This window comes from Pleurodeles waltl, chromosome 1_1 (assembly GCF_031143425.1).
Source record: "Pleurodeles waltl isolate 20211129_DDA chromosome 1_1, aPleWal1.hap1.20221129, whole genome shotgun sequence".
Taxonomy (NCBI): domain Eukaryota; kingdom Metazoa; phylum Chordata; class Amphibia; order Caudata; family Salamandridae; genus Pleurodeles; species Pleurodeles waltl.
In genome coordinates, this window is record NC_090436.1 from 814,553,428 (window position 1) to 814,580,429 (window position 27,002).

Genomic DNA, 27,002 nt, shown 5'->3' on the forward strand with positions numbered 1-27,002 from the left:
TAGAGGGGTTGGTTGCACAGCAAGGATTTTACACAAATGTTCATAGTGGACCCTGAAATTTGGGGTTGTAAGGTCACATATAAAAGCATGTAGCCTACACCAGGGTGAGATAGTTCAAACACATGATGTGTAGTTGAAATTACTTGGTCTCCACCTAATGTACTTCTAGCGACTTATTTAATATAGGTTTGTGGCACATAGAAAAAATTACTACTTTGGTAATTACATCTAAGAATATATATTATGTATTGTTTACAGCCATATTAAGCCCTGAGGAAGTCGTGGGGCAACACACCCCAGATGAAACACATGTTGGCTTGGCTGGAGTGAAACCAATAAGAAGGAATAAAGAAGAAACGTTGAATCTGTTGGGACTGAGTTTATTATATCAAACATTTATCTCAGAAGATGTGTGCTTAGATGTTATTTATATAGGGCTAACAATCATTTGATTGTCAATTGTACAAGGTTTGTAAGGAGAGGAACCTTACTGAGCACCATCAGGTGTAACTAAGATTTGACCTGAATGAGATTATATATACTTACAAAGGTGAGAGACATTTCTCCATCTTACCACCCCATCTCTGATTAAACTCATCCAGGCCAGGCTTTCATCGGAACATGCAGCATCATGGAGGTCAGCTACTGCTGTACCCACTTCTTTTACTGGGGATACCTTTCCAGTTTGGCCATGGCAATTAGCTGGGTCCACAGCTAAAACATGTATTGATCAAATTATTTTGAAAGTGTAGTTAAGTAACCGTTTGGGCATGACACAATGTGGTGTGATACATTTTCTCTACTTAGTCAGAAGCAGTTTTGGATTTTTTATTCAAAGTTAATACATCATAATGTGATGCATGAGCATTGCACTGTAGTACTGATGCCTTTCAAAGTTCAGTTCTTTTCTTTCTAGGGATAACTTAAATATCACACTGTGATGGGGTAGGCCTTCTGTCTCAAAGTAACTTTACACCATTATGTCCTTTAGATATGTCAACTCATTTCAAAATGTCTGTGAGTACACAATCCACAAATGACTACATGTAAGAACATTGTTTAAGTAAATTGGATATTTTTTCAAGGCATTTTTTTCAATATTGATATTTTTGGAAAGGTACCTACCACACATAGTGCATCTGCTAGTGCCATGTCACAAAACTGACATTTCACTCGATCAGCATTGATGGAAAAATGTGAAATTCTTAGTGGCAACATGGATGCCTGTATTTGTGTCACTGTTATAGCTGTTGTCCTTTTAGACTACACAGCTTCCCCTTGACAAAGGTTGGCCTTACAGGCCATCAACAAAGTTATGATTTGTTACTATCATAACATAACTTGCATGTAAATCTTTTTTCAACAATTAACTATTTAAGATTTACAAGATTTAGAGGCAGTCCTTAATCACTGGTGTATATTAAGTACAATGTCTTGAGTTAATTGAGTTCTCTAATTTTGAATCCTATCTCACTGCAAGAATGTTCTATCTATCTATCTATCTATCTATCTATCTATCTATCTATCTATCTATCTATCTATCTATCTATCTATCTATCTGTATATAATTACTTCGGCTCTGTCGGACGTCATGCACAGTGTGGGACATGTTACTTTACATTAAAACACTAGAAATTCGCTGAAAAATCAAAGGTTAAAGTGAGGTTTAAAGTGAGGCTATAGTTAGTAATTGTAATAATATTTAACTTTACAAAAACTCACTGAAAAAAACTTAGGTTATAAGGACATTATAGTTAGGTAAAAATGTCAAGTAAAACATGCAATATAAAACAAACAAAACCATTTAAATTGACCAGTTATAGTCCCTCGTTTGTGTGTGTGTGCAAGATTTTCAGGCTCAACCCATGAGTAGCTAGTTCTCCACAAAAGCTGCATACTACAACAGATGGCAGACCTTGCACCAAAAGAAGATCTGGCATATTAGTCAGTGTTAACATTATTGTTGTACTGACATTTCATTGGAAACTTTGGGCCTTGCAGACATAATTAAATGTATATTTGCTGTTTTGATTTGATTTTCCAGAGGAACATGGCTTTTAACACCAGTGAGAAACCCAACAGCACCAGGTACACTCTGCATCAATAAAGCCCATCTGCTAATGAGGGGACCAGTGGAGTGTGCTTTTGGCCTCGTAAAGGCCCAGTCCAGTGGTGCCTGGACAAGTCTGGAGAGGCCATCCTCCACTCACCTGGAAAGGTTATATCTACTCAAAATTGTCCTGTATGGGAACATTCTTTTAAGCCTTAATGAGGTTTTCATTGGGAATCCTAGAGTGATGATGGTGAGATGACTTAGCAAGACAGCAGCGATGAGTAGGAAGGCAGTGACCTCATGTGTGAACTTATTGAAAACATCTTTGCCTGATGGTAAGTAAATTCACGTGCAAAGTAAATGTATATCAAAAAAATGACCTAGTCTTTTTTACTGGTAATGCACTAATGTAATAATTACATTTCAGGTTATCTAGGAACATTCAATACAAAAATGTGTTTGTAAATCAATTTTAATGAAAGTGCATTAGTATGCATTTGGAAAGTGACCAATGAAGATGGGCATGATGGGTGAGATTGTATCTGTTACAGCTGTTGATGTTTATTCTTAGAGAAAAATCAAATTGAATTTTAAAATGCAAAGGGTTCTGACAAACATATCGATGCGTCTGCTTAATGTTTCTTAGACCATGGCATCCTGTTATCTGTTGGAACACTAGCAAGTTATTGATGGGTATACTGTAATATTGCAGAGTCTTGCATAGATACTGATGATGAGAGATCTGCAAGTGCAAGTTGCCTTAAGATTAGTGTGATGTGTTTGCAAATGACACCTATACACTTCCTCTCAGTCGTGGAGTGATGCCAAAGTTAATGATTTTTATCAAATGTAAATTACACATTATGTGTATCTGCCAGCCTAGAATCTGTTATGTTATGTAGATTTGTGGAGCACTATCACCTGGGAGGGTATCCTGGTGCTAAGCAGGTGTGACTCTTTATTACATATTTTGCATGCCCAAAATGTATTCAAGCCATTATTTCTTTTTATTTGACTAATGCCACAATGTACATTATTTTATTCACTTTTGATTATTAATCAAAATATATAATACAACCCAATTTCACATTCTCAGGAAATTAGTTAACATGTATTTTGTATGAGAAACGAAAGATGAACTTACATTTGGTTAGGATCTTTTTTTCTAGTCAACAGTCCTTGGGTTCTTTTGAAATGTAGAGACAGAAGGTGGGTAGGATAAATAGTCCAGACATTTACATTAGGATGTCACTTTTTGTGTCTCTTAGTGGTGGCTTCCAGTTTGGTGGTATCCTAAACTGAGCAAAATGATTGACCCTTCCAAAGGCCAATGAAGTGGCCTGAGTGGCAACTGACGAGGTGTTGACAGATGGCTTTATGAGTAATGTTGTCCCCCTTTCAATGTAGCTGCCAACTGCAGTTGTCTCAGGGACTGAGCTGTCAGTAGATGTTGCTTAACCATGTAAAGTGTCAGCTTAATTCTTTACTGCTGCTGACTTGTGCTAAAGCCGTCCTGCACCACTTCAGAATGTAAAGTGTAGACAAGCTATGTGCTGCTCCAGTAAATCATTTTGGGACTTTGAATGCCATTGTGGGCTTTTAGGAGATCATTCTGGAATTCTATGACTTTTATAATCTAGTCCAGCTGTTCCTCCTGTCAACAAAGCTGCACCATTCACGATTTTGCCCAAGGAAGTTAAAGTGGTAGGTGCATCCTGAGCCTCACTCCCCACATGAGATCCTGCCCAAGTCTTGTCAAAACAACCTGTGACCTTGACTGGATGGCCATAGGTATTGTCTGTCCTGAATGCACAACAGTAATGGCTGTGGTTATCACAGGAGACAGGACAGGGGTGGCCACAGTTGATGGTGTTGTGGAGCTGCAGGGGTCTTGTTGGGCTACAGATGTACGTAACTGGGACAAGACTCTGTTACCTCTATTACGTGTATTGTCGAGAGGGACAGTAGTATGGTGCTGGCCATACAAACCTCATGAGCCGGGCTGGGCAGAGTAGACAACAGAGTTGAAGTTAATGATTAAGATTTTGATGATTGGCCTTGAAAAGAAAAAGGAAAAATATTAGAAAGGGAAAACGTAGTATATTCATTTTAAATATTATTGTAACTTCCCAACATTTTGAGCTTGATTTACAGTCGACCAGATGGGTTAGTCTAGCTCCAATATGACACCTATTCACAACTGACCTAACAAAGAATTTTTTAAGATGTTTTTGTTCATATTAATGTTAAAAATAAATTAAGTCATAGTGAGTGAAATTATGTTAAATGTGGTTTCACAGTTTGGAGCTGCAAGTGTGTGCATGTGTGTGTGTGTTTCTGTGTGTGTGTATGTGTGCTTTCTACAGTAGGGTTATTTGACTCGCCTTTTCCAGGCTATATCATACTGTCTTAGAAACAGTCTGTGAAGTTGAATCCCTAAATCAGTTGTATTTCATTAATTTAATTTGTAACCTATCCTAACTTGGTATTAAGTTTATTTAGGACATACAACACTATGAAATAGTAACATTAAACATGTTGTAAATCAAAAACAATTAATGAGTAATTAGTAATTTTAGCACATTTAACAGTGCAAAACTATTAAGATACAACTTGATTTTGGAAAATTATCTGATAGGCACTATGCAAAACTGAGACTTCTGTGAAACAGCTGAACCACTCTGATCAGCAGATTCAGGACACCTTGCAGAGCTTTTTGCTAAGCTTATGAATACACACTTCTACTTCAGCTTACATGTAGATGAGTCCATGTTTGCATGTTTGTGAATTAAATTAAAATGATTTGTTGGAAACATTTAAAAGGAACAAGTGAAGGAATATTGGTTATATTGATAATGTGTGAAAAAGCAGTGTTATACAAACTAGTGTGAAATATTAATTTGTACTTCACTTTGCCATTAATTAGCTATTACTTATAATTTATCAGTTATTATTTAGCAATATATGGCCATAAAATGAATACAAATAATCTCTCACAATGCTGTGATATGCAATGTTGAAAAACAGACTTGGAACATTGTAGTCGTTGTAACATGAATTCATCTGCTATAACTTCTATTACCCCAAATTGTTTTATATAGTTTACTGTGTTAATATTAAATTGTTAGCTGGAGGTGTCAGCTGCATGTGTTATATGTGAGTGTATGATTCAAGCTCCAAATAGGCTGTTACACCTCTTTGGATGGGTATCTATTATGAGCTGTGTAAAGGAAAAATGTGTAACAGAGTGATAAAATTATAGCGAGTGGTTTGGTAGGGTATGTATTTATTTGTGACAGACAATGGCCCTCATTCTGACCCTGGCGGTCGGCGGAGAGACGGCGGTCGGACCGCGAACAGACCGGCGGTATTAAAAATGGCATTCTGACCGCGGCGGTCCCCGCCGCGACCGACCGCCACTTCTCCACTCCGACCGCCACGGCGGTCATGACCGCGGGGCTGGAGTTTGCGCACTCCGGCCCGGCGGTCGTCCCAAGACCGCCAAGGGTATTATGACCCTGCCTACCGCCGCGGTTTCTTGAGGGCGGGAACCGCCGTGCGAACCATGGCGGTAAGCACTATCGGGGCCAGGGAATTCCTTCCCTGGCACTGATAGGGGTCTCCCCCACCCCCCACTACCCACCCGAGTCCTCCCCCCACACCCTCCACCCCCCTGCCACCCCCCAGAGGTGGTACGAAACCCCTCCCCACCCCCACCCCGACATGCACATACATGCACCCCGACATGCACACACCCCCAACATGCACATATACACACCCCCTACACACACATACACAAAGGGGACACATACCCGCACACATACATGCAGACATGCGCACCTGCCGAACAGCACACATTACCCATAGACACAGCAGCACCCCCCGCCCGCATACATGCACTCACACACCCCCTCTACACACTCACACGCACACCCCCATGCACGCCCACATCACACAACACCCCCCCACCCCCTCCCCTCACGGACGGTCAACTTACCTTGTGCGTTGGTCCTCCGGGAGGCGACGGGAGCCATGGGGAGGTGACCGCCAACAGAAGACCGCCAACAGAAGACCGCCACACAGAAATGTGGGTCGTAATTCTGTGGGCGGTGTTCTGCTGGCGTGGCGGTGGAGGTTGACCAGTCTCCACTTTCCCGCCGACCGCCAGTGTGGCTGCTGGCGGTTTTCCGGCGGAACGCTCCCAGCGGTCAGAATGCGCACAGCGGCATACCGCCGCGGTCGGCGGTCTTCACCGCGGCGGTAACTCGGCGGTCTTGCGAAAAGACCGCCAAGGTCAGAATGAGGGCCAATGTGTGTTAGACCTGGCACCTTAGGTTGGTCTTTCCCGAAATGTTTTGCCTAGTTACCTCCAATTTTTGTTAAAATGAGTTTTTGTTGGCTTTAGGGCTCTGTACACCTTACCATTGCTAACTAATCCTAAAGTGCTTGTGCTCTTTCCCCTAAACATGGTTTGATTGGCATGTGCCCAATTGCTATGATTAAATTACTTATACATCCCTTGTAGTGTGGTAGAGCCATATACCCAGGGTCTCTTTATTAAATACTACCAGTGGGCCTACAGCACCTATTGTGCCACCCACTTAAGAGAACTTTAAATCACATCCCAGGCCTGCCTTTGGTGCCCGAATGCAGTTTTAAGCTGCTGTGTCGACTTGGCATTTAAACTGCCTTATCAAGCCTTAACCTCACCTTTAATTATATATACGTCACCCCTAAGTTAGATCCTAGGTAGCCCACAGGCAAGGGTGCTCTGTTGGATGTGTAATTAAGTTTTCTATGTGCTGGTATTGAAAAACTCCTACATTTGTTTTTCACAACTGCGATGCCTACTTCTCCCATAGGATAGCATTAGGGATTTCATGTTACATTTAATTCGCTGTAATTTTCAATTGGGAGCTGGTAGCTATTTTATGTTTGGCATCTATGGAATTTTAATGATAGGCCCTCTTTAAGGGTGAAGTTAAATTTTTCATTACATTTTGAAAAAGCCACTTTTGGAAAGTTGGCATTTTCTTGCCTTTAGTCCTTTGTGCCTGTGGCCTGTTTTGGGTCACATGACTGGATGTAGCTTACAGACAGCCACACATTAGAGGGGTTAGATGTGCCTGAATAGGCTATCGGCTGACAGCATGGGGCATCAGAGCTGAGCACAGCCTTACTTACACTTGAATAGCCTGTGTTCTGCCTCCGCACAAAGGGCTTAGGGCCAGATGTAGCAACCCGTTTGCGAGTCGCAAACGGCGAAAATCGCCGTTTGCGACTCGCAAACGTGGGTTTGCTATGCAGAAATGCATTTTGCGAGTCGGATCCGACTCGCAAAATGCATTTCAGACTCGCTAATAGGAAGGGGTGTTCCCTTCCTATTAGCGACTCGCACTGGTATGCAATTCCATTTGCGGCCGCGAAAGCGGCCGCAAATGGACTCGCAGTTACCATCCACTTGAAGTGGATGGTAACCCAGTCGCAAACGGGAAGGGGTCCCCTTTGTGACTGGACCAGATATTAATTTTTCAGGGCAGGGAGTGGTCCAAGGGACCACTCCCTGCCCTGAAAAACCGAAACTAAAGGTTTCGGATTTTTTTAAAGTGCAGCTCGTTTTCCCTTAGCGAAAACGGGCTACACTTTAAAAAAAAAAAACCTGCTTTATTGACAAGCAGGTCGCTAACATGGAGGCCTGCTGACGTCAGCAGGCCTCCATGTTAGCGAGTGCCTATACTCGCAATGGGGCCGCAATTTGCGACCCACCTCATGAATATTCATGAGGTGGGTCATTGCGAGTCTGAGACACCGTACTGCATAGCAATTTGCGAGTTGCAAATTGCGAGTCGCAGGGACTCGCAATTTGCAAGTCGCAAATTGCTTTTTTCGTACATCTGGCCCTTAATTCCTCTGTACTGTCACTGCAACCAGTTTGGAGCCAGGGCAGGGGAGTCAGGAAATTCCATGAACTTCAAAGGTCCTTTCCAGGAGCTTCTCTTTCATTCCAGAAGAAGGGCACCAGGGTGTTAGAATGCATCCTTCAGGCCCAATCTTTGGTTCATAGGTAGCCCTCAGGGCCTTTGAGGAGGTGCAGAGGTGGCAGGCCACCTCAGAGGAGGATAGGGTGGATGCCAATGAGGAGGAGGGAGTACAAACAGAATTTGAGGAGGAAGAAGGCCCAGCCTATGGTCCTGAGCTACCAGGAGACCCCAATGTGACCCGCGCAGATGACTAGGGTGCCCAGGATGGTGCAGGGAGCAGTGTGTCTGCCATTGCCCTGACATCCGAAGAGCTGGAGGACAGGTGGAAGAAAAGGAAGCTCAAGCTGGAGCTGGCCAAACTAAAGATGGAAGCGAATAGGATAGCCCATGAGCTCAGTCTCAGGGAACTGGACTTAAGAGCAACGTAGATAGAGTCCACAGATATTAGTGGCAGCATACCACCAATGCACACTGGAGAGGTGAGGTTCCCAGTTATGTACGTGGGAAATGTTATAATTAATTTATTATTAGCATATGAGATAACCCAGAGGATACACAAAGTCCCTGTGGAGTACTGGGATGTAGCTTGTGGTAGTATATACTCAAGGTGGAGAGGGACATACTCCTGGCACTTAAGGTAGGGGGCCAAACCCAATATGCCCCATGAAGTCCATTCTTCTTAGCAAATTTGGGCTGACCCCTGAGAAGAACCATCAGCGGCTCAGGGACAGCCAAAAATTTCCAAACCAGACCTGGGTGGACCTCTTAGATTATTCCAGCAAAGCACTGAAGGAATGGGCAAGGAGCAGCAAAGTAGATGTTTTTGTTGGACTGTTCAATTTGATTCTGAGGGAACACATACTCAATACTGTTCTACAGAGCTGTGACACCACCTGGTAGATAGCAAGCTGAATGACCACAGGAAGCTTGTTGAGGAGGCAGACCTCTGGGCAAGCCCCGGAGTATCCAAGAAGGTATCTAGGGGACTCTCAAAAGAGTGGTCATTGTTCCCACCAGAGGAAAGAGAGGGGAAATAAAAAGAAGGAGTTCTCTCGGGCATCCAAAATAGTTCTCAAGGGAAGGGGTCCCAATCCCAATCTGGCTACCAGAAAGACAGCTTCTCTGATAAGAACCATAGCAAGTCTGACCCCAAGTGCTATGAGTCTCATGAATATGGGCTCATCAAGGGTAATCCCAAGTACCTGAAGGGGGGACAGCCCCCAATAGAGGAGAGACCCCCGAGTTGACAAGCATTGTGCTTGGGGAGAAGATAGCCCCAGTTAGTGTGAGGGAGACCAATGAAGTTACCCTAGTGTCCTTGGGTGACAAGGAGATGGTGTCCAAAGCCCACATGTCTACCAATACTTTCAAGTACAGGCAGTGGGTCACCAACAATGGGCAGACAACGGAGGCTCTGAGGGACACAGGAACCAGTATGACTACTGTGAGGTGTCCTCAGAGCAAGTAATTCCACCAGGTTGTAGTAGCAGACACTACCCTGTGGCTCTGATTCCCTTTGAATGAGAGGGGCTTCAGGTCTTCTAAAAGTTGTTGTGAGCACTACCATGTCTGTGGAATGTTTGTTGGGATATTATCTAGAGCACACTGTCTGGACGAACTTGGGACTCATGTTCACCAGGTTAATGGTTACCGAGGAGGGGAGTAAAGGCGTTCTCAAGCCTGGAACAATGGCCCAGTTTGCTGTCAAGAGGGAAGGACAAGGAGCATGGAAAACCAGCCCCTGAATGTCCCACTGTGCAGGTAGATGGGGGGCTGGAGGAGGCCATCCCGAAGGTCTACTTGGGAGGACATTGACTCCCTTGGTGACCTGCCTGAGCTGGATGGATGGAAAGCAGAAGGAGGACCCTCGAGGGAGGAGTTCCTAAGGCACAGAGAGAGTGCCCAGCCATGGAAGGCATGAGGCGGCAAGCAGAAGCCCAAGCAACTGGTGATACCTCTGGAGATTGCTTTATATATTGGGAGAATTACCTCCTGTACAGTGAGCCTAAGGCACTTGTGCATGGGGCTCCACATGTGTTGGTAGTTCCTCAATACTGTGGGCCTTCCTACTTGGGCTGGCTCATGAGATACCCCTGGCAGAATATCTGGTGCAGGACAACACCTTTGCCAGGCTTGTCTCCCACTTCTATTGGCCCCGGATGAAGGTCTCCTCAGATGCATCACGTAGGACTTGCTTGAGTAGCCAGGCCAGTGGGAAGACAGGGGAAAGCTGAAAGTTCCCAAGAATGCCTTACCTGTCATTGGCACCCCCTTTAAAAAGGTGGACATCGACATTGTAGGGCGCTTGGACCCAAATACAGCCTTAGGTAACAGGTTTATTCTGTCATTGTTGGACTGTGCCATCAGATACCCAGCGGCCATACCTTTGAAGGCTGTAACTGCACCTGCATTTTCTTTGGCCCTGAAGGGGATTTTCACCAGAGTGGGTTTCCCCAAGGAAGTGGTGTCTGACTGGGGCACCAACTTCATGTCTGCGTACATGAAGTCAATGTGAAAGGAGTTTGGAGTAACTTACAAGTTCTCCACCCCTACCATCCACAAAAAATGGACTTGTTGAAGATTTAACAAGACCCTGGAAGGCATGATTATAGGCCTGCCTGAACCCATGAAGCAGAAGTGGTACGTCCTCTTACTATGTCTGCTGTTTGCCTGCAGAGAGGTACCACAGAAAGGGGTTGGATTCAGCCACTTTGAATTTCTGTATGGTCACCTTGCAAGGGGACCCCTCATTATGGTTAATAAGGGGTGGGAGCAAGCACCTATGAAGACCACCAAGGATGTGGTGAGCTACATTCTAGACCTTATGAACCAGGTGGCCAAGTTCTGGAAGAAAGCTTCTAAGAACTTGCAGGCTATTGGGCGGTAATGATGCAATGGTATGACCAGACGGCTACCTCTGTAGAATTTCAGCATGAGCACAAAATGTGGGTAATGGAGCCTGTAGATCCCAGTGCCCTACAAGACCCTTGGACTGGGCCTTATGAGATAGTTGAGAGGAAGGAAGAGTCTACCTACCTGGTGGACCTCAAGACCCCCAGATACCCATTAAGGGCTCCCATATCAGCCATCTCAAGCTACACTATGTGAGGTGTAAGTTCAACATGCTACTAGTGACAGATGATGGGGAAGAAGAGGAGAGTGATCCTCTCCCTGTCCTCCTATCATCAGAAGAAAAAGATGGATCAGTGGTCGGCGTCACCACTCCCCTAACCTGACCACAGAATAGCAAAGGTACTATCAGCAGTTATAGGGAGAGTTTGCCTTTGTGTTTCCCTCACTCATCTGCCTATATATTTCTGTACCCATGATATTGCCACTGAAGACAGCCCCCTGCCAAAAACAAAATATACAGGCTGTCTGATAAAGTAAGGGCCAGTCTCAAAGAAGAGGTCTCCAAGATGTTGGAGTTAGGGGTGAATGAGTACTCCAGGAGTCACTGGTCTAGTCCAGTGTCACTGGTACCCAAGGCTCCCCCACTGGGTGCCACCCCAGCACTCGAGTTCTGTTTGGACTACCAGGGGCTCAACTCTGGTACTAAAACTGATGTTAACTCCATCCCAGAGCTGATGAGCTCTTTACAGATTAGAGATTGCCAAGTTCCTGTGTACATTTCACTTAACTTCAGGGTACTGGCAGTTGGACCTAACTAAAGGGGATAAGGAGAGGTTGGCCTTCTCCACTCCAGAGGGCCATTTTCAGTTTAAAGTGATGCTCTTTGGACTGAAAAAATGCCCCTGCCACCTTCCAGAGGCTAGTGAACCCGGTCATGGGTGGTATGGAGGCCTTCAGTGCTTCGTACTTAGATGACATAGCTGTCTTCAGTAGCAAATGGATGAATAATCTCTTTTGCCTGCAAGAAGTGCTTTAGACACTGCAATCGCGAAGGCCTGACTATCAAGACTAGCAAGTGCCAGACAGGGCAGGGGTCTGTTGTATACTAGGGACAGATGGTGGGAGGGTACAAGGTGCAGCCCCTCTAGGCCAATATAGAAACTATTCTGGCCTTGGACCCCCAAAAACTGAGACTGAGGTGAGTGCCTTTCTGGGCCTCACAGACTATTACAGGAAGTTTCTCAAGGAGTATGGCACCATTGTCCCCCCCTTGACGGACCTGAGTTCCAAGAAGCAGTCAAAGAAGGTGATCTAGATGGCAGCTTGCCAGAAAGCCTTTGACTCCCTCAAAACAGGCTATGAACACAGGACCTGTGCTGAAAGCCCCTGACTTTTCGAAGGAGTTCAGAGTCCCAACAGATGCCTCAGGGCATGGCATAGGGTCAGTTCAATCACAGCTGAATAATGAGGTCCTAGACCAAGTTGTAGCTTTCATCTCTGGGAGGTTGCTTCCCAGGGAACAAAGATGGAGTGCTGTTGAAAGAGAAGATTTTGCTGTTGTCTGGGCACTGAAGAAGCTGAGACCATGCTTGTTTGGGACTCACTTCTGGGTACAGACAGACCACAGGTCCATCAGGTGGCGGTTATATGTTGAAACAACAAGTGCTTCAACCACCCATGCCTCAACAACGAGGTTGGAACAACGACCTCGTTGTTATCACTAATGCCTTTACCACGAATGCCTTAACAACGATTTTTCATTGTAAAGGCATTCCTGGTAAAGGCATTAGTGATCAGCATGCACGGTTCCAGCATGCGTCCCCCTGGCCCCCCATCCCTAAAAAGTACTGCAACACCCCCACCCCCACAACCACCCCAACACCCCACCCCCAAAATTACCACAACCCCAACCCCCCTCCCCTAAAACCTAAAGCACCCCAACCCCAACCCACCCCATAAACCTAAACCCTGACCCCCTCCCGCCCCTAAGCCCTAATCACCCCGAGCCTCTCACCCCACCCCCAAAAACTAAAATACCCTGAGTCCCCACCCTATCTCCTAAAACCTAAAGCACCCCAACCCCCCAAACCCACCCCTAAAACCTAAACCCTGACCCCCCCTTCCCCGCCCCTAAACCCTAATCATCCGAGCCCCCCACCCCACCCCCAAAAACTAAAAATACCCAGAGTCCCCAGCCCCGCCCCTAAAACCTAAAGCACCCCAAACCCCCAACCCACCCCTAAAACCTAAACCCTGACCCCCCTCCCCTGCCCCTAAACCCTAATCACCCCGAGCCCCCACCCCACCCCCTAAAACTAAAAATACCCTGAGTCCCCACCCCGCCCCTAAATCCTAAAGCACCCCAAATCCCCAACCCACCCCTAAAACCTAAACCCTGACCCCCCTCCCCTGCCCCTAAACCCTAATCACCCCGAGCCCCCCACCCCCAAAAAAACAGCCCCAGTCTGAGCCCAACTTACCTCCTCCTTGACCGCGTCGACTCCCTTCTTCTGTGCCTTAACCAGGCATGTACGTGGTTCACACATGCGTGGTTAAGGCCCTAAAACAAGGAAGTCGTGGAAAACAAAATTGTTGTTTCGCTTTCGTTTTCCACGACTTCGTGGCTTATGGATTCTTTGTTCCGGGTGTTTCCCTCGGGTGGCTAATGAAAATGAGTGATGAGAATTCAAAATTGTTGAGGTGGTCAATCTCCCTGCAGGGAATGGACTTTATGGTGGAACACTGACTGGGTCAGACCACTTTAGTGCTGATGGTTTAACCAGGTTTTTCCAACTTAGTGATGAGAACTCCCAAGAGGATGGGTAGTTCTTCCTTCTTTCAGATGGGGGGACACTTGTTAGACCTGGCAGCCTTAGGGTGGTCTTCCACCTAACACATTGCCTACTTACCTCAAATTTCTGCTGAAATTTGTTTTTGTTGGCTTTAGGACTTGGCTTACTCCCCTAACCATGGATATACCCAAATGGTATAATTAATTTATTTATAAGTCCCTTGTAGAGTGGTAGACCTTATAATTATGGTCTGTAAATTAAATGCTAATAGTGGGCCTGTAGCACCTATTGTGCCACTCACTGAGGTCGAACTTTAAATCTTATCCTAGTCCTGCCACTGGAGCCAGAATGCAATGCATGTTGACATTGCATTTAAACTCCCTTGCCAAGCCTTAAACTCCACTTTTATTATATATGTCACCCCTCAAGTAGGCTAAAGAGTAGGGAACTGTATAATTAAAAGGTTAGACATGTACTTTTAAGTTTTACATTTCATGGTAGTGAAAAACTCCTAATTTCTTGTTTCACTACTGTGAGGCCTACCTCTCCCAATGGATATCATTGAAGATGCTTTGTTACAAAAAAATAAGCTGCAATTTCCGATTTGGGGCTGGTAGCTGCGTCATGTTGGGTCTCCATGACATGCAATGATAGACACTCTTTAAAGGTAAAGTCAGATTTTTCAATAACATTTTGAAAATACTACTTCTAGAAAGTTGGCATTTCCCTGTCCTTAGCCCTTTGTGCCTGCAGCCTGTCTTGGGTCACATGCCTACGTGTAGCTGATATTTAGACTTTGTGAATTCATCCCAGATAGTCACACAATTGAGTGATGAAGTGTGTCTCAGTGGGCCATCTGCTCACGGGATGGGGGGGCGGAGCAGAACACAGCCACACTTACATTTGAATAGCCTATGCTCTGCCTTCACACAAAGGGCCTAACCAGCCTGTTTTGTCACTACAGTCAGCATGGAGCCAGGACAGATAAGTCAGGAAATTCCATACACTTCAAAGAACATTTCCAGAAGCCTCTCCCACTTTCCAGAAGAAGAGTACTGGTTCATAGATGGTAGATTGGGAGACTGATGTTAGAGGACTGAAGATCAGTTGATGAACCTCTGTCATGAAGGATGGTGGGTCTTCAGTCCAAACCCTAAATACAAGCACAGAATTCAGTCAGTCAAATGGACTGAACACTACCTCCATGAATGAGGAACAACAACCCAGTCTGCCAAACTCTAAATCAGGCCCTTGCAGTTTCAACAACACTGAAGTAGCACAGATTTGTTACATAAATATCTGAATGCTAGGCAAGCATATTCAAGTACTACATTTGCATATTGAGTAGGAAAATACCAAAACCTAAGCATTTGTTCTGCTTCAAATGTGCTCAAACAAGTAGTTGGGCAAATGTGATCTTTCTCTCCTTTTTTGAGGTTTTATATAACAAGAACTTGGCCCAAGGGCAGTGGCGGTTGCAAGCAGGGAAAAGTGGTGGGGCAAACAAAATAAAAATACAACTTACCTGCCGCCTTGCCGCACTCTTCAGCTCCTGAATCCCAATGCACACAGGCTTCCAGACTCCCCTGCGGCAATCCAGAAGGTACTCTCATGCTGATATTCCCCAGCATGAGAGAAGTGCAGGGATTGGGCAGAGCGGGGCAGTTTCATGCTCCAGCAGGGACTGGGAGCCTGTGCTCCTCAGCCCTGCTGATATCTCCAAGCAAAAGCCAAGTGCGCATGTTGGTTTAGCTGTCCTAAGACGGTCAGCCAAACCGACATTTCATACTGGCACTGCCCTGTGCCCACCACTCCTCCTGCTGCTGATGACCCCTCCCTCAAGACTCGACTGTGGCTCCTACAAGTAAAATAAAATGACAGTAAAGAAGTTTTATTAATTGCTTTATTATCATTTTATTTTACATTTTGGTCTGCTGTTTCCAGCAGTTGGGCGAAGCTCCTTCACCATGACAGAGGAGCCACTCCACCAAGGGCATTGGAGTGTTTTACATGAGCACCAAGTTACATTACCCAAAGTCAGGTCCATTTCTTTTTTTGTTTTTAGGCACTGGGGAAATTAGGTGAATTGCCCAGAATCTCAGGACCTTGAACTGACGCAGGGACTCAAACCTGGTTCCCCAGGCACAAAGTCAGTAGTTCTGAACAGTAGGTAACATCACTTCATCCTTTATGCCACATAAAATAAATCAAAACTTATCCCAAGTGTAATACATAAGTGAATTTCTGTGGCGGATTTCACAGTTTGCAAAAAAATTGATGTTAAAATGTGACCTAAGGCATAAGGTCATTCCAACATTTCCCCCGTTCTAAAGCAATACAAACGGAACTGGGTGGGTCACGAGTAATGTTTCACGAAAGTGGCATCTAAATATCGTAAGCCCCTATACCGCAGTGGTTTCTAATGCCTGGTGAGCAATTACCAAGGGAAATAGAATGATTACTGAGACAGAGCAAATGGTGATATTCCATTGATTAACCTTTCAGCCAATTCTTTTAATTTAAGAATACTGCTTTAACATTGTTACTTTACTGTCAAAAAGTGCAAAATGGAAAAAGCGAAGAAACAGGTGTTCTCCATCTATGCAGACAGGAACTCGATCGATGCCTCCCTATTCAACAGAACTAAACACATTTTCTCCATTTTAGGGCACTTATATAGACATGCTTCTTCAAAGAAAGGTACATTACAGCACAGTCCACTTCCTGTCCCAGAAGCCACTTACCCCTCCAATTACTCACGGACATATGTTTACATAGTCCCTGTACAGCACTTACGTGCCTTTTGCAAGGTTTGCGCCATAAACATACCACATGCCTGTAAACTTACACAGAAATTATTTGCCCTTTGCTACTTTAGCAACTTTGTATGCTATTGTTAGAGAGCAAACATTACGAATAAAAAATGAGTAAATAAATTATATTATTATTATGTATTAATAGCCCTAATTAAAGAAACTCATGCTAAAAATATTAAAGTGTAAGTCTGAAATGTTGTTGACATGGTATTCACCATCTAGAATTCTTTGTGAAATAATAAATAGCATTGAGAACAAATTTTTATGAGTAATAACCATTTTCAATGACAAAATATAATAGTGATGAATACAATTAATAGTTTGACATTATCATTAATTAAATAATGTACTTAATATGGTTTGACTGTTAAAATTGTTTTATTATTCATGTATTAGCATTAGTAACAGGCCTAACCCTTAGTATTTTTCCACAGCGCAGTGTTAAAGATGTTATCCTGACTTCATTGAAATTCTTTTGCAAATTTTGTGTATTAACTGTCCTATTGAAAGCTTACAGTGAAAATCTACTGTCTTGTTTCATTCTGTTTATTCGGTACTTCCTGGTGATAATTTTTTTAAGTTGTAACAATGGGCCTTAGTTTCTGGTAAGAAACGATCTTAGCTAAGTTGTCATGTTTTGTGCTGTTTTCTACAATGGTATTATTCTGCGGAAACTGCCCACCGGAGAGGAGTGTCAACATGCCCCATTTTGAGGAAGAATTAAGAAAGCTCCAAAATTGAGAAAGAATGAAATTCAATTGGTTGTTTATTATCACACCTCATAGTCATGTCCAGTAGGAGTCTAGCTAGGGATTTTTGGGACTTTAATTAGGCAAAGTTCTAGATGATGTGAGTTAGTTCTGTCTAGTTCTATTCCAGTTGACACAAATTTACTCCATTTACTTATAATTCTAACGGTTCAGATACCTTAAGCCCAACTTTACTGAGCTGTTGTCCCTTTCATGTTCCTGATGCCGATTGCTGAAGACCTGCTGTTCCAGTGCTCTGCTGCCGAAGACTCTGCTAACTCCTGTTGCTCTTAGGAGAGGTAGAACCAATGTGCATTTCTTTTTCTCTTGCTGGTTTCTTTTAGAAATCTAACTGCATTTTTGTTAGCGTCATAGTTCAAATGTTTTCTAAATTAATTTTTGTCCTATTTTAATTTTTGCATGTGACAAAGTCCAGTCCCACACATGCTTTTTGAATTAGAATTTGGTAGTAAGGATGACCTACCCAATCATTGAACTGAATGCTTATTAACTGATTAGGATTGATTCAATGGCACAATTATTGAAATCTGCTATTATTACTCAAATAATTGTATTGTTATTTTGTATAACTTTTTGGGAGTTTTCAATGATGATTGCTGTTATTAGATTGTGATTCTTCAGATGTTTTGAACAGCCTGTGTTGTTTCTGTATTGCTATCATTTGTTATTGTGTATTATGTACATGGCTTTAGCATTGTTAATATAAGGGCAATGCATATTTAAACTGTACTAAATTGGTGAGGTCATTCATGGCCAAATACGTCATGGTGAGTGTAATTTACTGACTCCTTCTTGTATTTTTATTGTTGCCTATGACTATTAGTTCTTATTGTTGGATTTGATGGTCTTATTACTCCTGTCTGAGTGAAAAGATTTGAGTCGACCTCTGAGGGTAGTAGATATCACACCTAAGCTTAATTTAGGAGGCCACACGCCCACACTATGATGGGAAGTCAGCATAATATTTATTGACATTCTTATCCTTGATTTATGTTGCCTAACTTGCACAAATATGGCATATCTATATCTGTATGCAATAAACATTGCAATAATGGCATTAAAGAGTTGTTTCTTTTGTATATTTCTCGTAATAATTTACACCAATGTGGCAACAAATATATATTAAGAATGACAAGCAACCATACGATCATATAATCTCACCACCACCAGCATCTCATAGAAAACGTTAAAATGGAGACCGATGTTCCAAGGATCTCATACAAATGTCTTGTTCATTCTACCCACATACATTCGCAACATACCTCCAACGCAAGTATACTGACGCCACCCGACTTTTCATTCGATGGGATGGGGCTGCTTTGAGTCTGTTACGGCAGACCTGCCGGCAACTATAAAAACATTACATCTACTTTAAGTGGATAGGGAAGCAGTGAGCCAGGAGTGTGCACTTCATTTCCAATAGTTGGACCTAGAATGACTAAATGATAACCAGTTGTGATACTTTTCCATAGGTTTCTTTAAAGCATTTCAAATATGTTCAGATGCTCTGAAAAAGGTTTTTCGATTTGATTTATTCGCAAGCCTCCTGAAGTGTTTAATGGATGCAATATGGGTGAACTAACGATGTACTTGTTGCTGCTATTATCTTGGTATTTCTCCAAAATGAAATCATACTTTTCAGTTTATAAATATACAATTTATATTGTCGATTTTATACTGCATTTTGAAATATTGCTTCTCTGTTTTCATATTTTCAGGGCCCTATTACAAAACAATAAATCAGTGCAGAAGAAAAAGAAATATAATTGATATCAGGTGATTTAGAAAAATGTAATAAAGTTAAACTTTTCATGCAGCATTTGGTATGATGAATAAAAGCTCATATGAAGAGTTTTCCAAAAGCGGAATATACGACATCCACCGGAATGAATTTCTGCATAAATGTATCCGATACATAGAAAGTGCAGCCAGTACAGCTGTACTTTGTTATACCCAATGACGCCCTCTGTCAGCTTTTCTCACGTCTGGCATGTTTCATGTTACCCGTCAATTTCCTGTATCCCTGATATACTTCCTCAGATTGTAAACTTTAAGAAGCTGGAATCTGGTGTCCTGGGAAATCACATTAAGAGCTACTCACGGAGGTGAATTTACATGTGTAGATGTACTACTGACTTGTAATTTTACTCTTACACCTAGGAATAACAAAGTAAATTAACTACTCATTTCTATTCACTATTTCCGAGTTTAAAAGTTCTACTAGGTGTAGACCTGCATGTCCCCACCCCCTAAAGTCATATAGAAAAGATAGAAGAGGTGGAGGTCTTCCCACTATGTTTGTGGATAACTTTCTGCAGTACTTAAGTAGTACTACTGTATTATTCCTAAACATTACAATGTGCAGTTTGTAAATAGGCTCTCTTAGTTTTACAGAAACCAAAAAGTGGTGAAGTTGACATCTTTTCTGCACCACATTCTTGTGTAAATTACCAGGGTGTGTGACAGTAATGTCTCTGGCAGTATATACACTATATATAGTATAGTTTTGATTAAAACTTGCCACTGTTTGATGAATCTGCACAAAATGTCTTTTAAAAAAGTTCATCAACTTCAGGTCCTTCTTGGAAAGAAATTAGGTGGGGGGGGGGCACAAAAACGAAGAGTCCCAAAACATTGATGTCCTGTGTTAATATTTATAGGAACATCAGCTCTCCAACACAGAAAAAAACAGCTAAATGGAATTACACCAAATTTGGCAAAATGTTCGAACTTTACCCAGAGAGTGTGCTCACGACCTGCTTTAGTGCTGATGGTGCAACAATCTTTTCTGGTGCCACAGTGCCCTCCAAATGACCTCCTCCTCAGATTCCCTCACTACCACCAAGGCAAATGTACCTCTGATCTCTATATACATCTATTGAATACATTTCATTTTTTTAAAGCGCTAGTAAAGGCTAGCTTTACTAATCCACTCAGCTATTCACATAAAATACAGATCTGTTCTTTGAAGCAGGCGTATTAACCCTTTGTGCTACTATATGGTGAGTCAAAATTTCCACTAAATAAAACTCCGATCTCTCTAGCAGGAACATTAATCACAAGAGTTTCTACCTGGAAGCTGGAGCACAAGAAACTCTGCAGCAGGTGCTTTTAAATCCTATGTTATTGCTAAACACAGCACCCCCCACCTCTGAGGTCAGTAGCGGACCCTGACTATGCTTTTTGGGATTTGGTGTAACTTCATTGAGTTTTTAAAAAATATTTACATTAAAGAGGCACTCGGGTTTGGATTGGAAAGTTAGGTATATCTGGATGGTTGGTCTTGCAGGAGTCCTGCAATACCATAAAATTAAAAATAGGGTTCTCCAGTTGGCAAAGGGAGGTTTTTCTCCCATCAGCTGTACCGGTGCCCCTAACAGTACCAGTTCTATGGTACCAAGAGATATGAGTGGCTGGCCGCAACCCAGAGAAAAATTTAGCAGCCACCATTACAGGATTCAGGAAGCTTGTCCATGTGTCCTGAAACTGTCAAAACGATAAGGTATAAGGTGACAGGGTAAGGACACTCTGAACCCTTGCCACTTGTGGGAGATCCAATAGGATGCCCTTCAATAGGGCTAAAAAAAAAAAGATTTGTGCCACAGTACCATGGTACTGCCGCTTGACCAAGCATGGCCCTCCTGTGATGGCCTGCTATACTCCAATGGGACCCAACTCACACAACTTTGAGTTTTTTTAATAGCAAAATGCACAGCAAAAGTCACTTAGGGGGTGATTCTAACATTGGCGGGCGGCGGAGGCCGCCCGCCAATGTTCCCCCGACAAAATACCGCTCCGCAGTCACAAGACCGCTGAGGGTATTTTGAGATTTGCCCTGGGCTGGCGGGCGGCCGCCAAAAGGCCGCCCGCCAGCCCAGGGCAAATCTATCTTCCCACGAGGACGCCGGCTCCGAATGGAGCCGGCGTAGCGGGAAGGTGCGACGGGTGCAGTTGCACCCGTCGCGTATTTCAGTGTCTGCTTTGCAGACACTGAAATACTTTGCGGGGCCCTCTTACGGGGGCCCCTGCAGTGCCCATGCCGTTGGCATGGGCACTGCAGGGGCCCCCAGGGGCCCCGCGGCACCCCCTACCGCCATCCTGTTCCTGGCGGGAGACCCGCCAGGAACAGGATGGCGGTAGGGGGTGTCAGAATCCCCATGGCGGCGGAGCGCGCTCCGCCGCCATGGAGGATTCCCCCGAGCAGCGGAAAGTCGGCGGGAGACCGCCGACTTTCCGTTTCTGACCGCGGCTGAACCGCCGCGGTCAGAATGCTCAAGGGAGCACCGCCAGCCTGTTGGCGGTGCTCCCATGGTCGGTGACCCTGGCGGTCACCGGCCGCCAGGGTCAGAATGACCCCCTTAGTCAGTATAACATGAACTAGAGCTTGTAATGGTAAACCAATCATAATACACAATGGGGGTCATTCTGACCCTGGCGGCCGGTGACCGCCAGGGTCACCGACCACGGGAGCACCGCCAACAGGCTGGCGGTGCTCCCAAGGGCATTCTGACCGCGGCGGTTCAGCCGCGGTCAGAAAGGGTAAACCGGCGGTCTCCCGCCGGTTTACCGCTGCCCCATTGAATCCTCCATGGCGGCGGAGCGCGCTCCGCCACCATGGGGATTCAGACACCCCCTACCGCCATCCTGTTCATGGCGGGAAACCCGCCATGAACAGGATGGCGGTAGGGGGTGCCGCGGGGCCCCTGGGGGCCCCTGCAGTGCCCATGCCAATGGCATGGGCACTGCAGGGGCCCCCGTAAGAGGGCCCCACAAAGTATTTCAGTGTCTCCTTTGCAGACACTGAAATATGCGACGGGTGCAACTGCACCCGTCGCACCCCTGCAACTACGCCGGCTCAATTCTGAGCCGGCGTCCACGTTGCAGGGGCATTTCCGCTGGGCCGGCGGGTGCTCTTTTGGAGAGCGCCCGCCGGCCCAGCGGAAATGTTTGAATGGCCGCCGCGGTCTTTTGACCGTGGTGCGGTCATTTGTCGGCGGTACCTTGGCGGACGGCCTCCGCCGTCCGCCAAGGTCTGAATGACCCCCAATGTGCCGCAATATTGAGCTAAATAAAAATCTAATGGATCCCCATTTGACCCTATATCATCAGATGTGATTGTACAAATCTAGACTCACACATGGAGAAGCTAATGTATGACTAGCCTTACAATGACACAGACAGGAAATACCTTGAACTGTTACAAAAGAAAGAAAAACATTCTCCGGAGTTCTTCAAGAACAGCATGTCAACGTAGAGTATTTTTTATTAGTGCACATTTTGTTACATTTGAGGAGGGGAGAAATGAAAATATGCATATCATGGCACCATTGAGATTAAAGAGCCAGTTTAGGTCTAGTTTGGCAGAGTACTGGAAAATACAGTTTTGTAAATTACAGTGCTTACGTTTTATATGCAAAATGTTCAGGATGTTAAGCACACATTATTTAATAATCATGAAGTGTCTTCTTCACCAGTATGAGATACACTACCTCTAAGAGGGACACAGACACTTACTGCATTATATGCAGTGCCTAAAAACCTTCAGCGAAGCTTTGGAAATAAACATCCTCACCTTATTATAGCCTCACCACATAAAATTTGGTGTATAACCTCACCACATAACATTTGTCTATAGCACTAAATTGCAATTATTTAACATGAACAAGATGGATAGTTTATTGTCAACAGAAGCATTGTACCCTTTTCACAGTTCTTTTGGAACGTTGTTTTTTTTTGTTAAATGCTAGTTTTTTATCTTAGTTCAGCACCTAATTGTGAAGTCGATCTAGGTACTTAGAGTTAGAACGTAGCTTTCATAGAAAATGTATGTTTTCTTTTGTTAACAACTTTGGCTCCACTTGACGAATCTGAACAACATTTTTATAACTAGTGTGTCAGTTACTTCAGCACCTGTCAGGGTGATCTGTTTAGTGGGGGCTGAGAAAAAGGAGGGTCCCAAAATGTATTTTCCCCATTCAGTTTCCAATAGGGATTTTAGACATGACTATAGCCCGATCCGTTGGTGGAATTACACCAAATTTGGCGGAAAGCTAGATCTTGGTCCATAAATAGTTATTTGGTGTAAAACTGTTCACTATTTTTGGAGTTATTAAAGAAAAAAAAGATTTATGTATATCTAAAAATGCAGATCCATCACAAATCCACTGTGGTGGATTAGCGGACCCATTTACCAGCAGCAATGCTGCGATTGGCTGACCACAACTGAGAGGAAAGTTGTGGCCATCATTGACCTGACCCCATGGGACTGGTGGAGGGGTCTGTGAGAGACCCCTCTTGGACAAGAAATTGCCCCAAAACAATTTTTGTGGGAGTGTGCAAGGATCTGTGGATCCTCTGTGGCATTCAGCCAGAACCTCGTGTAAATCCACGATTCTGTGGAGTCAGATTCCAATTAAGATAAAATACACCCACTCACAGACCACCTCAGTCATGCGCACACTCATTTAAACAGACATACACCTACTCAGAGATCCACACCCCACTACCACATCCATTCACAGATCCACACAGCCACTCACACACCCACTCACAAACCCACAGCCTGGGGTTGGTTACATGTATGTGGTTGGTGGCAGGCCAGGCCCTGTAGCCAACCCCCCACTGCACACAGCCAAAGGCAATGCGCAGCAGCAGTTAGATTAACTCATGCTAATTAAATATTACTTCATGTTAAAAAAACTAGAATCACTGAAAAACACAAAGGTTACAGGGTTGTCATAGTTAGGAAATAAACATTTTTAAAAACCATAGAAATTCACTAAAAAAACAAAGGTTACACTGTCATTATAGTTAAGTTCAGATTTTACACACACAAAACTATGGAGATTCAGCTGATATAGTTATACATATCTCACAAAACTATGATTTGTGCCCTAAGGTAACTACAACTCATGCCCTCACCATGCATTTATTATTACTCCACATATTACATCAGTTATGACATCTTCTATGACATCATTGATAATATCACTGAAACATTTGCAATACAATTATTGATGAGAAAACTCCGCATGGCGGGTGCGTGAGTTAAAGTTACCTTAGGGCACAGTTATATATGTATAACTATATCAGCTACATTTCTATGTTTTTGTGTGTATGTAAAATCTGAACCTAACCATAACACCCCTGTAAACTTTGTTTTTTAGTAAGTATATCGTTGTGTATAAATCTATAGATAGATAGATAGATAGATAGATAGATAGATAGATAGATAGATAGATAGATAGATAGATAGATAGATAGATAGATAGATGGATATTCACCTTTCACCTCTGTGTATTGTATTGTATTGTATTGTAATTGTATTTATATAGCGCTTACTACCCCTGACGAGGCGTCGAAGCGCTTTTCGATGAGTAGCACGCTACTCTGGAACCCAACAAGAATTAGTGATGGATTAGTATCGGGAAATAATGAGTACAGTTTTAGTATTATTATGAGTTAATTTGAGCCGCGGATATGAGAGTTAGATTGACTGGAGTATTGGAGGGGTGGAGGAGGAAAGAAATCCAGAAGTGTTAATTGGGAGTATATCCTTCATTTACTCAACCCAAAGGCTTGGGATGAGTAAAGGGGGGTGGAGGAGGGAAGAGTATGTGGAAGGGTTAGGGAGAGCATAGTAGCAGGGTGAGATAAATGCAGGAGAATTTAGTAGGGTTGTGTGGGAGGTCACAGTAGTAGAGTGAGGTTTGGTGAGTTAGATGTGGAAGCGGAGGGAAGAGCTTAGGCAGAGTTATTTAGGAGATGAAAGTAGTAGAAGGGATTTGGGATGAGTCAGAGGGAGTATGGAGGATAGTTTGATAGAGACATGACATATGATGATGAGTAGATAAGTGTGATAAGATGAGAGCAGGAATTCATAGATATCTAGTATAACAACCCACCCAGGAGCCATGCAATGATCCACGAACATGCCAAGCACATAAACAACATATACACATACATACATAAATACATATATATATATATATATCTATACACACACACACACACACACATGAATACACACACATATGCACATACACTACATAATTAGAACCATGGGTAAAATATACTTAGTCAAACAGGTTTAAAGAGTGTGCGTGTATTTTATTGTTATGACATAGTAGCGATACATATTTTCTAAAGAAACTATAAGTAAATAGAAATATACACATAATCTGAAAAATATTTATCAACATAGGCATATGCAGTTCATAGTTGTTTGAATATGGTGGTTATGAAGGAAAGAGCCAACTCTTGAGCTGTTTTCTGAAGACAAGAAAGTTATCTGTGGCTCTTATAGTTGAAGGTAATGAATTCCATAGTTTGGCTGCTTGGACGGAGAAGGATGTACCACCTATAGTCTTTTTCTTGTATGGTGGTGTTCTAAGGCGGGGTGTCAATCTTGAACGGAGGTTTCTTTGTTGGATGTATTTGGTAATTTTCTTTCTGATAAAAAGCGGTCCTGTTCCATGTATAGCTTTGTGGGTGATACAAAGCAGCTTGAAAGTGCATCTTCTGGCAACAGGTAACCAGTGTAGTGCTCTCAAGGCAGGGGAGATATGGGCTTGCGGCTTTACATTTAATAGTAGGCTGGCTGTGGAATTCTGGATACGTTGTAGTTTTTTCATAACAGATAGAGATGATCCATGGTGATTCCTAGGTTTTTAACTTCCTTGGATAATTGAGGAGGTGGTCCGAGATAATCAGGCCAGACGCACAGAGGGTCATAATTTTTCCAGTCACCACATATGAGTATTTCTGTTTTGGAGGTATTTAGTTTGAGATGGCTCCAGGTCATCCACTGATCAATTGCTCTGAGGCAACTGAAGATTTGTGAGTTTTCAATGTTTTTGGGGCATTCTAATTTAAGTAGTATTTGTGTGTCATCTGCATAGTTGTAGCATGTGAGATGGAAATCATTGATCAGTTCTGGTAAAGATATCATGTAGATGTTGAAAAGCAAAGGTGAGATGATTGACCTTTGGGGGACCCCTGCTTTTGTGAGGTAGGGTTCAGACGAGAAGGGGGGCGAGTGGATGATATTAGATCTTTTTTTAATATAGGAAGTAATCCAGTCGAGAGCAATCCCTTGTATGCCGGCTTTGTGGAGTCTTTGAGTTAGGGTGTCATGGTCAACCGTGTCAAAGGCAGCTTAGAGGTCCAAGAGAAGTAGTGCAGCAACTCCATTTTGGTCGGCTGTGTTTTTAAGATCATCCCAGATTGCTATGAGTGCCGATTCAGTGCTTCTTCCTGGGCGGAATCCAGTTTGGAAGTCTGAAAGTATAGAATTGTCTTCAATGAATTGTGACATCTGGGCGAATGCTGCTCTGTCTATCAATTTGCCCAGGAAAGGTCCATTTGTGATTGGTCTTTAGTTGTTGGGGTCTTGCAGGTCTAGGTTTGTTTTCTTTAATAAAGGTCGTATGTATGCCTTTTTCAGGTCTACAGGAAAAGTTCCTGAAGTTAAACAGTTGTTGATGATTCTTCTTACAGGTGTGGCAGCAGAAGTAGATAGAAGAATGTTCTTGAAGATTTGTGGTGGGCAAGGGTGAGAAGGGCAACCAGAAGGTCTGCTTGGTTTGACCAAATCCATAAATTCATCCTGGGATATTTGTTTGAAGGACTGTAGAGGCTGGGTTGGTTTATTCTTAAAGGGTATTTTAGGAAAGGGGTTGGTGCTGATGGTTTTCTTCTGTTTTAAATAGGAGTCCAATGTGTCTGCCTTGGTTGTG